Raw genomic sequence first — 16,887 nt, 5'->3', positions numbered from 1 at the left:
TGTGTCAATATGAATCTCTAGTCTAACCATTGTGACTGAATGGACTAATTAGTCACACAGGTTGAACTGAAAATCCTCATTGGTAATGAGGCCAAAACATTTTATAATTGTAAAATGCCAACGATGGATAGTTTCAACAACATGCCTCCAAAATCCAAGCTTTCATTGTTGGCATCTAACACGTTAGGAAATGGAATCATGTTTTAGTCAAGCAGTCATGTATCTTCTTGAACTGAGCCAGACCCTAGTGATCATTAGTCTAAGGTCTTTATTTTACACATCAGGAAACTGAAGCTAGAAATTTAAGTGTTTTTGTTTGACCACAATTATACTGCTAATTAATGGCAAAGCTATGCGATTATCCCGACCTCCAGTAGGCTGTGATTGCCTCTCATCCCGGGTGACTTCTATCCATCCATCCATCACTCACCCAGTCATCCTCCCATTCATCCATCCATCCATCCCAAACCATCTTGTTCTTTAAAGGATTTCATGTGATTATAAAGATACACAATGAAATAAATTTAAAATAAGTTAAAAGGTGGCAAAGGAGAGTACTGGCTTTTATATAAGTAACCACTAAAATTATCATGAAGAAAACACACACAGATATCAGGAGACATATCCACAGCTGTTGTACCACTTGATATGGCAGCACATTAAGTTGCACTAAAAACGGAACAAAATGAATATTAGAGTTTAATTTTTTTTTACTCCAGTTACAAAAATTCAAACATTGACAGAACTGCAGTTACTTTGAAATGAAGTAAACCCAGAAAGTTCTTTATTTACATGTGTTAATCTTTTCTTAACTTATTTTTTTTTAAAGACCTTAAACATCTTGTCTCTCATCTCTGCACATAAATGCATAACTAAATTCTTGGGGACAGAAAGAAAATGTAGATTATTGAATCTTTCCCTATTTTTCCCCTTGCCTTAGAACAGTGCAGGTCATGCTGGCTATGAAATTAACTCAATGAACTCTTTTGTCTCTCTTCTCATTAATCCACTGATGAAAACTTCCAAGGTCTCTCTTATTAACTTCTGTTTTCACAACGTAAGTGCTAATGAGATATTTAGCTTTGTCTCTCTCACACAACCATCATTAGGGTTTTGTCAAATTATCTTAATACATCTTGGGGATAAGTGGAGGTGACTATTAATTAATAATACTGTTGTTTCTCCAGGTACAGTCTAGACATCCATTCATTGATCAGAAGGAGCCACAGGCAGCTAGTATCATAGAGCTTTAACTTGGAGATATGTGAGAACTTCCATCCCACACAATGCTTGGAGTCTGGGACAACAAGAATTAGGGATGTGGGGCTTCCCTGGTGGCGCAGTGGTTAAGAATCCGCCTGCCAATGCAGAGGACGTGGGTTTGAGCCCTGGTCAGGGAAGATCCCACATGCCGCAGAGCAACTAAGCCCGTGTGCCACAACTGCTGAGTGCGTGCTCTAGAGCCCGAGAGCCACAACTACTGAAGCCCACGTGCCTACAGCCTGTGCCCCGCAACAAGAAGAGCCGCTGCAATAAGCGCGCATACCACAACGAACAGTAGCCCCTGCTCACCGCAACTAGAGAAAGCCCGTGCACAGCAATGAAGACCCAATACAGCCAAAAATAAATAAATAAAAATAAACAAATTAAAAAAAAAAAGAATTAGGGATGTGGTTGGAAATGATGTTGATGAGGTTGACAGACAGTTGGTTTCCTGATTTTTTTTTTTTTTGGACTCATTTGTTGAATATATGCAAGGTTCTATACCAGTATCTTGCCAATATCTGAGCAGCACCTCTATGAGTGTTTCTATCAAGGAGTGATTGAGAGTAAATGTGATCTCGCATAAATGTTATAATGTTATTTTGTTCATGCACTAAGAGATCCAATCCTTGCTGGTTATAGTTAAACTGGAGCTCCAAGCTTTCACATCTGACTATTTCATTCCTTATGTTGAGTACTTTGGTTCCTTAATACATATTTGGAATGTTGTACTGTTGAACCACTTCAGTTTAATTTGCTACTGGCTGATCAATAATGGAAAATATATATCAAGTCTCAATCTGGATCTCATAAGTAATATGTATCAACTTGAAATGATTTCTGTGTTCTCAACAGTACATAAGAATATATATACTATATAGGCAAATATATATACTATGCATGTACATATATACTATATATGTGACTAAATGTATATATATAATCATTTGTATATGACAAAATAACTTCTCTATCTCATAGGGATGTTATGGGGATCCATTTTGATAAGTGCGAAAGCACTCTGTAAATATGAAAGTTCTCACACAGCAATGTTTGTATGTTACTGTTACAACTAATACAGAATTATTTTTGTTCCTCCCATGACAATATGAAGAACAGTTCTGGGGGGTGCTTAAAGAGGGCAGCCAAATATCCACTCAACTGAATATATTTCATTTTTATGTCTTGAAATCCTCTTGTCCCCTCAGTTGAATAGGATCTGTATCTCTCACTCCAATTGGCCCCTCACATAAATGTCGCTATTCTTGGGAAGATCTCTTTGACATCAGAATATGATTCACTTCAGCATTGCTTATTGAGTGGCCATGTTTCAGTCTCACTGGTAACCTACAAGATGGGCAGTGCCAATCCACGTCTGGCACTGTGATTCCCTCTTCTCCATGTCAGTGCTCTGGGAGAGTTACTGCACAGATGCAGGGCTACTGGAGTTCTCTCAAAATTCTCCTCCTCATTCAGTTTCCTGGGAATTGGAAGATTGTGACAACTTGATTTATTTTATGCTCGCATCCAGAGTTTACTCTAAATTATGCCCTATTATATCTAGAGCATTTAAATGAACAGAAAATAAGAAAAAAGAGATCACGTAGCAAACACTGCTAATTAAAGGAGAGAGACAGACAGACAGAGAAACAGAGAGAGAGCAGGAGGAGGAGAAGTAGGGAGGGGAGCTGAGGGGAGAAGAAGAGGAGGCTGATTCTAAGTGTGATCCATGCAGCACAATGCTTCTTTTTACAGTGGTTGTATTTGTAGTTATAACAAAACATTGACCATGGTCGTGTTCCCTATATGGATTAATAATACGCGAATTAACTCTCGTAAGACACGGAGCAATATTTTCTTAGTGCATTAGAAGAGGGGCTTCCCTGGTGGCGCAGTGGTTGAGAATCTGCCTGCCAATGCAGGGGAGATCGGTTCGAGCCCTGGTCTGGGAAGATCCCACATGCCGCGGAGCAACTGGGCCCGCGAGCCACAATTACTGAGCCTGCGCATCTGGAGCCTGTGCTCCACAACGAGAGGCCAGGATAGTGAGAGGCCCGCGCACAGCGATGAAGAGTGGACCCCACTTGCCACAACTAGAGAAAGCCCTCGCACAGAAACGAAGACCCAACACAGCCATAAATAAGTAAATAAAATGAATTTAAAAAAAAAAAAAAAAGAAGAGTAGAGGTGTGCGCCTTTCCAAATTATATTTAAATCTAAAAGTTTGGGAACTGCATAGGTGTATGTTTTATTTCATGTATTTCTGTGGGACAGAATTTATGTCTGTGTTTTATAGCCCTCAAAAATCTATCACATCTATCACAGTTCAACAGAGTTGATTTAAAATGTCATCACCATTGATTGTGGTGATTATTTCACAATGTATATGTGTATCAAAACATCAAACTTAAACAATTTAAATTTGTCAATTATATGTCAATAAAGATAGAAAAAAATGCTATCATGCTCTAAAACCTGGCTTATCTTCTTTAAGTATCTGTAATTTCAATAAAAGCACTTGATGAAAATAAGTATGATTGTGAAAATAGAATTAATAAAGTTGAATGAAGGATTCATCTTGACTTAAAAATAGAAGATATATTATACATGACACTTGCATTGGTAGAATCATTTCAAATAATCTTATTCCTGATGGTCATCCTCTCTAAGTTCACTACATCTAGGTGTATGTTTGCCACAATTGCTCATTTATAACAGCTCTTTAAATCTCAAAATAAGAGTGAGCAAGTATAGATTATTTTCCAGGAGTAAAACTCCTAAGAGTGGGAGATGAGAATTGTGGCAGAAATCACACTTTTTCAAAGATTTTATCTGCCTTCTAACATCTCTAGAAGTGACAATGAAACTTTGTAACTGGTTTTTACATTATACCTCATGGCTGGAAATTTATGGTAGAGAGATAGCAAAAAGTGACATTATCTTTAACTGCAAAGAGAGAATAACTAAAAGTTAGAAGGAAGGAAAAGTTAAAAATGTCTTGCAATAAGTTGGTCTGGCTGCTTTTATGAAGCATCCCTGTCTGTTGAGAAAGCAGTAAGATATAGCCTGCCTTTAGAGAAAGGACCGAGGGAAAAAAAAATAGTTGACTGCCATTCTGGTTTTTTTTTTCCCTGTATAATATACCCCCAACTATTCCAGTCTCCCCTGAACTCTATTGCCATAGTCTTACCTTGTAAATACTTTCATTGGATTATAAGGAAACTATGCCTTTATAATGTTTTCCTTCAAAATCTAACTACAGGATGAAACTTTTATCTTCTTCCGGAAATAAATTGCATGAAGATAAGGGCTGACTGAGACCAGCCATCAAATTCAGACTAAGACTTAAGCGCAGGACAGAATGCACTCACGAAATTTGTATCTTTTGATTGATTCTTCCATGCATTCACTCATTCATTAATTCATTCATCCATTCACAATCATTTATTGAATACTTTTGATTAACAAGGGGTTATACAGAAGAGGAATATAATATGGAACCAGACTTCCCTCCCTTGAATTGCTTGGAGAACTTCAGGTGTATGACAAATGGAGGCCATCTATGAGCCGAAAATCCTCTCTTTACCCATGAGCATAGAAGGAGCATGGTATTAGAGCTAGATAGACTGGGCTGAAATCCCAGCTCAGCCACTTATTAGCTGTTGATGTTGGGCAAATTATCTAGCTTCTTTAGGTTTCTTCCTATGTAAAAATAAAGTTATTTACACCTATCTTGAATTTTTATGAGGATGAAATTCTCTAGGGCTAGATAGGCACAATGTCTAGCACAATGGCTGGCACTTAGAAGACGATGTCGAGAGTATTTACTATGTAGACACAGCTGGCTCTGTACACATTGTCACTTTGCTCTCCTTGCAACACGGGAAGAGAAGTTTATCTTAGCCCTGGATTTCTGTGATCTTCAGATACACACATTCCCTTCACTAAGGAAGTATAATTTCCTGGCTTAAATTCACACTTCTATGTTTAACCATACTATAAACAGAGTAAATTACATATTTGAAGTGAGAGCTCTTTTTAAAACACTTCAAAAACATCATAACTACCAGTGTATTGAAAAGCCAAGGGACTTCTCTTCTCTTCTCCCTAGCTGCATGATGTAACCAAGCATTTATCAAATCCTACTGTTTTCAGAGTTTGGAGACTTGAGTTATTTGTTCCAGTTCCCTTCTAGTAAAGAGAGGGAAACCCTAAGTTGGCACAGTTAGGAGTGCAGTATCATATCACTGCACCCACAGTGTCCAGCTCAGGAATAGATTGTGGTCTCCTGGCCCTCTATCCAGTTGGCATCCAACTCCTTCAGTTTCATATTTGGGTACAGTGAAGATGAAAATAGAGGCAGGATTAATTTGGCACTTTTCCCAAGTTTCTCAAACATGATTTGTCTTTTTCAATTCTTCCCTAGGTTTTATTGAAAACTTTAAGCAAGGCCTTTGAAAAACACCAGGGAATGCGGTCTTCTGACATCACCTGGAGCTGCCACACTGGTGAGCACTCAGTAGCTCCTGCAAAGCCCAATAAGGACCACCTGAAGAATGCACATTCAGATGCTGCAGAATTCTGTTAACTGTCTTCTATTGAGGACTGGGAGCCTCATGAGAGAGTCTGCCTTTTTGTGCACACTTCATCAGATGGCATCTGTCTCTAAACTCTTCCCTAAGATCTTCGAGTGATTGGCCATGTCCTCTTTTGGACAGCTTTTCTCTCTTCTGCCTCGCATTTACAATCAGTTCCTCTCAATTCTGACGTGTTTCCTCGAAGTTGCTATCATGCCTCTCCACCTGGATGAGCCCTTTTCCTCCCCTATACACCTCTGCAATCCCTTAACCTCCTCTTCATCCTCATTACTGGAATGCCTGCTGATTAAGAACAAGAATTAAGCCTTCTATTCACCAAAAAATGTCACTTGTCGTTATGAGAACTATTGGAATCATTTAAGTGTCATCACGTAAACAGAAAGACAAGCTTCTCCTGATGGTTTGGTAACGCTGTTATGAGCATCAGTGCTACCTGCAACATAGCCGTGACCTCAGATGCCAAAGAGAATAGTATCCCTGTCCTGCTCCACAGGTCCTCAAACTACTCTTCCACTTTTTAGTTAATGTGTACTCTTATTAGTTTTTCTCTTTTGTCTATCACTGTCAAGGCTTTAGAAAGGCCCGTTTCTGTTTTCAAACTTGCTGCTTCATATATGCTTTGAGCTGGAAATCTAGATAATCAGATAACCAATGTCTTCTAACTATCTTAGAAACAGGGTCACAGAGGCTCTCAAACAAGAAAGCCCAGGTGCTTCAGAGTCAAGACTCATGGCTTAAAATGCACAAGACTTGTTAGTTTCCTCAAAATGCAAGGTTCCTAATGAAGGTAGTGCATTTATTGGTAAGTTAGCACCCAGTAATATTTTTACTATGATAATTCTCAAATAGGCTTTTCTTCATTAATTCCAAGAAACTCTACTGGAACTAGACTCCAAATACCTGAATCTCTATTTTCTAACATTTAGTCAAATAGAAGCCAAGCTTCCTTGGTGTTCTTCTGAGTTTGCAGGGAGGGAGATGAGCAATGTAGTAAGGAAAGTGGCTGCCTTATTGTCTTTGACCTCCTTGCTTCCTGAAAAGATGGGGTGGGGGTACGTTGGCTTGTACTTAAAGGTAGAGCCTGTTGCGGACATGCAAGGGTTCAACTACATTTATCCAGAGTGAGTGATTCACTCAGTGTATCCTGCGTAGAGAGAAAGATCTGGTAGCCTCTTTTCCGGTTTCCCACAACCAGCTTTTCACTTGAGAAATTGAGGAATGCTAGTACTGTTCCCCAGTGACTCTGTGCATGGATATTAGACTTAGACCCAAGTTTAAATCTGGAGTTATTAGAACTTGGGTGACCTACTTAACCTCTCATTTATAAAATGGGAAGCATGCAGTACCAATCTTGGCAGTGTAGTTGTAAGAATTAAGATAATCATGATCAATGAAGTACTTAGCACTACTTCTGGTTGTGAAATAAAAGTTATATTTTTATGGCAAGACAAGAGAAATTTAAACAAAAAATCTTCTCTGCCCTTTGGCCTTCTCTCTCCCCAAACTGTGCTTTGTGTATCTGCATTATGCATCGACCAAACCTCCCACGTGAGCAAAAATACCTGCTCAACCATAACCAGCAACATTCTCCTAGCATCAACAGGACAACTCCTTAAAAGATGGCAGTCCTTCTTGATCTTCTAAGGGGTCACATGACCCACCACGATGCCGCTTAGATCTGAATTATGTAAACTGTCATTAATACATCATTTGATGTACAGCCCTGTCTCAAAAAGCTTATATAACGGTGCCTTGATTTCTAACCAATGGGACAGTTCTCAGAGTTTTTTTTAGATTCTCTTGACAGGTTATAATCCTCAAATCTGGCTCAAATAAAAATTTCCTTTTTTTTTTTTTTTGCCGTACGCGGGCCTCTCACTGTTGTGGCCTCTCCCGTTGCGGAGCACAGGCTCCGGACGGGCAGGCCCAGCGGCCATGGCTCACGGGCCCAGCCACTCTGTGGCATGTGGGATCTTCCCGGACCAGGACACGAACCCGTGTCCCCTGCATCGGCAGGCGGACTCTCAACCGCTGCGCCACCAGGGAAGCCCTCCATTTTCTTTTTAAATCATTTTTGACCGTTTAATTTTTAGTCAACCTGGTGCATAATAAACACTAAATAAATCTTAGCTCTTCTCACCTTCATTATTACATAAGACACACACGTGTACCTCTAGCCTACTGGGAGGCAGCACATTTGTTCTTAAAGTGGGCAAAACCCAACATCCTAATAACCACAATAGGTTGACTATCCACATTTGCCCTTGCCTAGAATAATACTGTGAAGTAGGAGGGGAAAAAAACTAAATATTGCATGAAGAATGCAAATGTACTTTCTCCCTGAATGTTCTATTTTGGTTTTCAACTTTTAAACTTCACTTTATTTCAAAACATACTCCCAACCATTCCAAAGCATTTTCAAGTTGGAAAGCCTTCTTTTTGTTTCACAATAAGGTAACTGCAGGTGCAAACTCGAGGGAGACAGACCTTGGAAATTTTAAGTATGTTGCCATGGCAATGGCTTGCAAGAATGTGTATGATCATCTTAGCTCTCAAGCGTTCAACCGAGTTCATATGTGGAGGTTCAAATTACTAGGCACACAATGTTTACCATTCATCGTGTCTTGAAAGGTTTAAAAATAACTGTCTCTGTTGCTTATAGCAATAAGAAACTACAAAATTCTACCTATCTATCTATCTATCTCTCTATCTATATGCAAATATGGAGATCTAGTCATTCATTATCTACTCTTAGCTAGCCAATCTCACCAGTTTGGCTGCTCTAAGGGAAGTTGTATACATAAATTCAACAATAATCATTTTTGCCATTGTTACAAACAAAGAGTTGCACTCCCAATATGAAATAGCTATAAAATTTTTCTACTGAATTTCAAATTAATTTCCTCATTCAAAATGGATGTATCCTTAAAGGCGCATGCTAATTATTTAGGGATGGTCATTTAAAGCAACCTTTCAGTCTAATGAAATGTGGAGGATATTTTTAAAAAGGTCCCATCCTATAATGCAGGAAAGAAGATTAAAATGTGTAATTCTAGTCATTAAATCAAATGCTCCTAGTCCCAGAAAGCGACACCACCACCACCAACAACAAAAAGACATACAAAGGAAGTAATTTTATCTCATTTGAACCATCACTATCTTAATTGCTCTTAAATGGTTCAGTTGATGCTTCTAAATTCCAAAACCCTCAAAACGAACTCATGATTCATTGACAATAAAAGCAGTGATCCTTGACAAAAACACTTTCCTCCCATAAATGGAACCTACAGAACACTAAAATTGGAAAGTTTTAAAGTTATCTATTTGATATAAGAAATAATTCTTAACAAATTCTCTTCAAATTTCAAGGCTTTTTCCATCTAAATCTGCACTATGAAAATTAAGCCAATAATAAAAAAAATTCATTCACCAGCAAAAAAAAAAAATATGGATTTCTAAGAGTATATGTTCTTTAGATCATTTGCTGCAAATGATCCATGATGATACAAAGTGGCCTACATGAAATGAGACAAGGGACCCTGCTATGTCCTATATTCGGTTACTGACAAAACCTTCACAAAACTGTTATTCGCTACCAAAGCCTGGCAGTTATTTAAAATTCACTTTGCTGCTTTAACTTTGACCCATCTTCCAACACACACACACACACACACACACACACACACACACACACACACACTCATTCTCTCTGTCCCTTACACTCCTTGATTTAACAGCTAGTTGATATACTTTAAAACTACAGTAGTGCTCCCCCATTCTAAAAAGCCTACAGCAGTGCTGGAATTAAACAAATGAGAACACAATAATTAGCTATGCAAACTGTCAAGTAGATCTAAAAAGAAAAACAAGCCAGAAAACACAACAATCAGCAGTTTCAAGCTCTAACAAGAATCTACATTGAGTTCCCATTTATTTTAAACAAAAATACATTAGGTCTCTGAAAAACGTTCGCAGCAATTTCCATGGAAATAGGGCAAATCAGCTAATGGGTCTTTTACATCTCTAATTTCTATGATGCTGATATAGTAGAAAAGTCTTTGGTCCTACACTCTTTCCAAATAATTTCTATCCTACTCCTCTATAACCAGATTCATTCCCAAAGTGAGTAGCATCTAAAATGGTTCCAAAGTGGATATGGAACAGGTGTGTGGGTCAAATCACATCCTGTGACCTCCAATTCCCCAATCCCCCCTTAAACCTCACCACAATAGTTTTATAAGAGGTAATGAAATTAAAGGGTAAACTGGAAAGGGAAAAGACTTGTTAAATTATCTGGGGCATTTGTGTGTGAATGGAAGGGAGAAGACATTCAATTCTTTGGGTGGAGAGTATGAATTACACAATTTGTAGCTAAATCTCTGGGATCCTTTACTACTTACTTTCTCCCTCTTACAACCATATTGAGTCCCTATGAAGCAACACAGACTACTTCCAACATATACATGCTTTGTCTGAAATATCAATCTAATGCTTACATTGATGGTTAATGTTCCTTTAACCCATTATGCATCCAGTAATAGAATTAGAATATCAGATTTTTTTAAAAACCTCGAATTGTGATGAACACATTTACTTTGAAACTTGTGTTTGCTTCAGTTCTCTTATCTTCAAACTTGTAGAACAACTGTCTGCTTTATAAAATTGAGAATTGACCTGTGGCAAATCACTCCCCATTCCAATATAAGTAGGTTAGAGTAGATGACCCCTCAGGTCCCTTTAAAATATAATAATCAAGGGTAACACAAGAGAATCTTGTGGTACAGATAAGCCTCTTGATTTTGGTGGTGATTATAAGAAGCTATACATGTGATAAAATTGCATAGAACTACACAGACACAGACACACACACACACACACACACACACACTAAATGTATGTATATCTGGCAAAATCTGAATAAGCTCTATGATTTACATTCTGGTTTTGATATTGAACTATAGTTATATAAGATGTTAACATGGGGCGAAGTTGGATAAAGGGTGCAGGGGACCTCCCATATCTTTCTTTACAACTATCTGTGAATCTATAATTATTTCCAAAAATTTTAAAAAAATGTATAAGTACCTAATACATGCATACATACATAAATATAATAATCTTTGATTTCGTGAAATGGCTTGTTGACTGTCAAAGATAAATGCCAATATATGAGGCCTGATGCTTTACCAATGAAGTGAAATTATTGGTTCCAAGCAATCCACTTTTCAGCTAAATGTGATAATTTTTACCTAAAACAATTAGTGGTTTAAAGATAGTTAGGATATTGGCTATTTCTCCATGATTCGAAGTGAGGAAATTATTATGTGACAGGTTGTTACTAATGACACCATTTTTGCCAGCCCTTCTGTTATTTATCCTTGAATTCGGAACCCTACGGATTAAGATACCAAATAACTAAAAATTTCAACAACATGCCTTTGATTTAAAAGAGAAAATTAAAACAAAATACAAATAAAACAAAACAAAACAAACACAATTCTAAAGGAAGTATCAGGGAGTTACTAAAAATTGAATTCCTAATATTTATATTCTGAGGACTCTACAGTTTCTGTTCAATTAACTTCTCCTATGATGAGTAATCTTACTTTCTATTCCTAAAACCCTGTAGAATCCTATTCATCTAAGAATTAGGTTGTGCCCAATATATTTCCTTTCAATGTCATAGAATCCAGTGGACTCTCCTGACCTCCCTGAGGTCTAAAAATCATGGCTAGTGTCTTAGCAATTTTGTACCTATATGTTGGTCAAAGTTTGATTCTTAAGTTTCACCAATGGGGCAAAAGAAAGCAAATAGATGCCTGTAGCAGACTTCTGTTGGAGGTAAAGTAGAAAAGAGGCAAAGAAAGCAGGAAACTATAAAGAAAAGAGTGAGCAAAAGGAAAGAGAAAAGGTAAGAAAAGGCTTCCCTCACCTATGTTTGGAGAGTGGTGGGGGACCTCAGTCCATTTTACAGATGAGACCAATGATAGAGGTACTTCAGACTTAGAAAAGTAGGACTAATGTCTCACCCAGTGAGATATAAAACAGGTCTTGGGTTTCAAAATTCTAGAAAGGGATTTGAAAGAAAAGAAGCATTATAAAATGTACAGGTCAAAGTAAGTCAATCTATCAGATCACCTCTGTGCCAGGACTAGCCAACTAAACTGTATCTTTAGGATTTAGGTCTCTTGTGGCAGCAAAGACTACACTCCTCTTAAACAGCAAAGCTTAAGACACAGAACAGAAAAGAGCCTAGTAGAGGATTTTCCTGTCCTTACACATCTTTCACCAAACAATACAAGTTAAAACACATAAAGGCAGTTTCTCAGTCACTTTAATTTAAAAAGGCAAAGAATGGTGAGTTACCTGATGAAATCCTTTTAGAACCCATGCATACTTCTCCCAGAGTTAATTCTACCAGTTACTATAAATTTAAAATGGTAGAACTACTCTTGCCAACTAAGGAATGTCACTCAATACCTGGTTCTACAAGAATTGTCATTAGCCACTGAAGTTGCTGACCTGTGGTACACCTGGAAAATAATTTAGGCCAGAGATCAGGAATACGGCACTCTGTGCTCTAGGGAAACTGGCAGAACAGGCCTTCAGATATTTATATATTTTCAATAGAAAATTTATGAATCCAGATTCTTGCATCTTCATGAAAACCATGAACTGAGAAATAAATTCCTCATGACTCGCAGCAACCTTCTACTGAGATGTATGCTTGATTGCATATACCCCTTTGCCAAACTCACACATATACTGGCTTCCTTGCCCACCTCTTTGGAGTAATTTCTGGTAGCTATCTGAGAGGCCGTCTCCAGGCTATAGCCCTCAGTAAGCCCCCAAATAAAACCGAAACTCACAGTTCTCATGTTGTGCCTTTTCTTTTCAGTCGACACAACCAATAAAAGAATAAAATACATAATAGGTGACGAGCCAAGAAAGACACTAAGGGTGGTAAATGTGTCAAAGCTGCTATAACAGAATCCAGGTCTTTACTTCATGTGGCCATAATGAAAAGAGCTGGTGAGAAATGTGAGGCTATCACCTAACATTTTGCCCCTCTTTGCTCTCCCTAGTGCCACAGTGCCACAATGCATCTTAAGCTTTGCGGGGTCCAACTTTAATGCTTTAAAGTTGAAGTGTTTCAAGCTAACTGTGTTCTGGAAGTCAAATCTAACATTATAAGATTACATTAAAAGCTAAGCCTCTACTGTACATATCAATTTGTACTCCAAAATGCTGGTTTCCCAGAGCATTCACCAAATCCTGTCTAGGTTTAGATGCTGATAAGAAATAGAAGAAAAAAAAATTACAAATGCAATCACTGCACCTTCCATGTATTGTCTTTTTTTTTTTTTTGCAGTATGCGGGCCTCTCACTGTTGTGGCCTCTCCCGTCGCAGAGCATAGGCGCCGGACGCGCAGGCTCAGCGGCCATGGCTCACGGGCCCAGCCGCTCCGCGGCATGTGGGATCTTCCCAGACCGGGGCACGAACCCGTGTCCCCTGCATTGGCAGGCGGACTCTCAACCACTGCGCCACCAGGGAAGCCCTGTATTAAGTCTTAAAACTGTAAATGTCAAAGTTCTAATTTCACTTCCTTGTGTCTATGAATATTTCCCTGCTAAATATTTCAAATTACTATAGCCACTCACAAGCTATATTAGTTTTTACAGCTAAATTATGAACATTCATAAAAACAATTTGTCCTACACATCTAAGCTTTTGTTCTCAATATAGACCCAGCTTCTTTTTCACATTTATAGAAAACTGCTTACAAAGTCTTGTTCTCTGAGGATCTCATTTGGCAGTGATTAAATTTATTTTTTATAAATCTTTATTGGTGATGAGAATTTTTCTCAGACTGTGCTGTTGATTGCTTATGTTACCTCTTTCCTTACCACTTTCATTAGAAGTCTCATTGTACCTTGTTTCTTAGAAAAGAATTTGAAACTGATTTGGGGATGAAGGACTTTTAGTCCAGAGTATGCAGCACTTTATGAAATATTTATCCATACAAAGCCTAAAAATACACATGGTAGGTACAGCATTCACGTGGGTAATTATTTAGTAGATTCAGCACATAATTTTACACCACAGGGTTCTTATTAGGAACACCAGAAAGGGAATCAGAGTTTCTTGACACATGGTAATAAATATTTTCACTTATAATAAATAATTTAGCTCTTTTGGTATTCACTGTATGAAAAATAGATTTGAAATAATTTCAGGGTCTGTTAGCAAAGGTGAAGGTTTTGGAACACAAGGAGAAAACAGGCAGTATGGGGCCTCTTTTCCCTTGTTTTCACAGAATTTTGCTTGTTTTTGTGATGCACACACTGCAGATTGTCCCTCATTTGTCAAGAGGATGTCAAAATGAAAAGATGTTGTTCCTTCTGAAGCAGTTCCTATTGTTAGTTTTTAGGATTCCAAACTGTTAATTATGTGAAACTTACCAGCCTTGCCCACAGAATGCTAATAAGTCTCTGTATTCTTCACTATGGAAGGAAAAGGAGATTTCCCTCCAATTAATGCTAGCCATGATTGGAATTATTCTCCCACTAGTTTCAAAATGAAAATTTCATAAGAAAATCTCAGATGCAGATTCATCTAAAAAGTCAGGGGAGACGACTCAACAAAATGAAAAGCAGTCTATGTTTTAACACCACTTTTCTTTAAAAAACTTTTTCTTTTAAAGGAAATTCACATTTATTCACACTCTAAAATCATAAAGTATTAGAGCTGCAAACCCCTCACCTTACAAATGGGGAAGTCAAGTAGCAGAAATTTAAGTAGTTGGGTTTCACCATACCGGTAGCAGTAAAACTTTCTCTATTATAACGGCTTTATATAAATCTATGAAAATAAAATGTTTTAAATTATATAAACTCAAAAAAATAACCTATACACAATGGGACATTTTGAATTTGAGGTGAATTGGGGCAGTTGTAAGGACAAGTCTAAAATTTAGGAGAGTTTTCTATGCTGAGAATGGTAAAATTTCCCAAGGAAACAGAGAAAGGAAAAGAGAGTCTGTGACCAACTTCAAAATAAAACCAACATTGATAAGGGTGGGAAGAAAAAAACAACTGTTTGTCCTCCTAAAATACTTGATTGAATGTTTCTTAGTAGAAATTTCGGGTAGCCCAGTGGGGAGAATTCTCTTAGGTATTTGTGGGAATCAAACCAAGTGATGCTGAAATTTTCCAGAAGTAGTTTGATGTCACTCAGTGGCATCTATGACACAAAAATTCTAAAAGCAAATCATTTCTCAAAGGTCATACTGAATGTTAATTTCTTAACTTTACAGAGGTACAATGCTTATATAAGATGTTAACATTAGGGGAAGCTGGATGAGAGTGAACTCTCTTTAATATGTTTGTAACATTTCTATATATTTAAATTATTTCAAATTAAAAAAATTATTTAAAAACTAAAAAGAATCATACTGATCTGATCAAATCCTATGTATTACATATAAGTTGGGAAAACTGGTATTTATAAAATACTTTTCTTTTAAAACAGATACAGATATGTTCATAAAGGAAAAAAATACAACTACAACCATAAAAAGTAACCTATGAATTCCCCACTTTTGTAATATTTACAGACATAAAACATGTATTATCCTCATTTGAATGGCATCTTTAGAAATGATCTTACATGGTAGACTTTCAAATAAACCAAGAATATACGTTTCTACTTCATCTCATCATTTTAAACCCTCATATCTGTTTCTAAAGAATTAAAAGAGTTGATGCATCATTTAGGGAATTGCTAGGTAGAGAGAGAGAGGTTAAAGTCAGTACTTATTTTGTTATTGCATCAGTAGTCTGCTGTTTAAAATGACAACATCTGTTGCACTGAAATTTCACTGGCTATCAGAAAACCTGTTGCATGGATGCCACTAAACAGTGACCTGAGCTTGCTGTCTCTAGTTTGAGATTTTGAAAAATAATCAAAAACTATTCAGTTTGATATTTTATACCTAGGTATTATTTCAATCAATTCTAATGAATGGTTCATGAAGTTTCCCATAATTATTCACTACATTTTAAACTACTTACTGAGGAAACAATAGTACTTCAGTAACATGAGTAGACTATTTACATAATTATCACTTATTCAAAATTGTTCCACTTCAGGCCAGACCTTTGCTTCCTGCCTATATCCTCCCATGTTCTATTTTCTTTTTAATGGGTGCCCTTCAGAAAGAAAATAGAATCAAAGATAGAGAAAGAAGTAGAATCAGGCATACTGAAAATTATTGCTGGAGTAATTTACAAATACACTTATTTATACCCTAGTGGCCTGAGATAGTTATACTTACTCCAAAGTGTCTTGCTTACTATTGGAAAAGTGACTCAATATTTCAAGTCATCCCATCAATAAAAAGAAAACAATTTCTTATTTTTTAAAGGAAAACGTTTAGCAACAATAGCTAATTTTAACAAATAAGGAAAACAAATACAAACTAAATATGCAGGTGATTTTTAACTAAAAACAGTTGTACACATTTTGTATTACTTTTATCATTCATAAAGCATGAAAACTGGTTTAAGACATCAATATGTTGTCCTGAGAACATGCAGAACAGGAAGCAACCACATTGACTGATTTTGAGAAAAGCTACTTGGGATCATGCTTCACATTCCAATACCCTCAGTGCTCTAAACACCACTTCAGAGGCTGGTATTGGTGTTACAGGATGTGTAGCCCACCTGATTTGACCTGATTTTGTGTTACCTTTTATTTTTATGACTGGATAACTAGGGCTGCTCAAACAAATTCAGAGAACATACAGCAGAAAAACATTAGAGCATCTACTTAGCCCTTATTGAACTCTCCTTTCTCTAAGCTACCGTGAAGTGTATAATAGATGCTCAGCAAAAACGTGTTCATTAATTGAGACTATAGGGTGAAATTATTCAGCCTTCAATATCCCTCTATTTTTATATGTGTTTGTCCTTTCTCCTCAGCTGGACTTTTAAAGCAGCAAGTGTCTTATTTTCCTTTGAG

General features: G+C 37.2%; 1 protein-coding gene across 39 annotated transcripts in view; it reads right to left on the bottom strand.

Moving 5' to 3' along the window:
* Window positions 1-16,887, bottom strand: part of NRXN1 (neurexin 1) — a 1,120,317-nt gene that overhangs the window by 30,206 nt on the left and 1,073,224 nt on the right. The window lies entirely within an intron of this gene.

The sequence above is a fragment of the Kogia breviceps genome, chromosome 11, assembly GCF_026419965.1.
Source record: "Kogia breviceps isolate mKogBre1 chromosome 11, mKogBre1 haplotype 1, whole genome shotgun sequence".
In the NCBI taxonomy this organism is placed as follows: Eukaryota; Metazoa; Chordata; class Mammalia; order Artiodactyla; family Physeteridae; genus Kogia; species Kogia breviceps.
The sequence above is the reverse complement of the archived record's forward strand: the minus strand, read 5'-3'. Positions and strand labels throughout refer to the sequence as shown.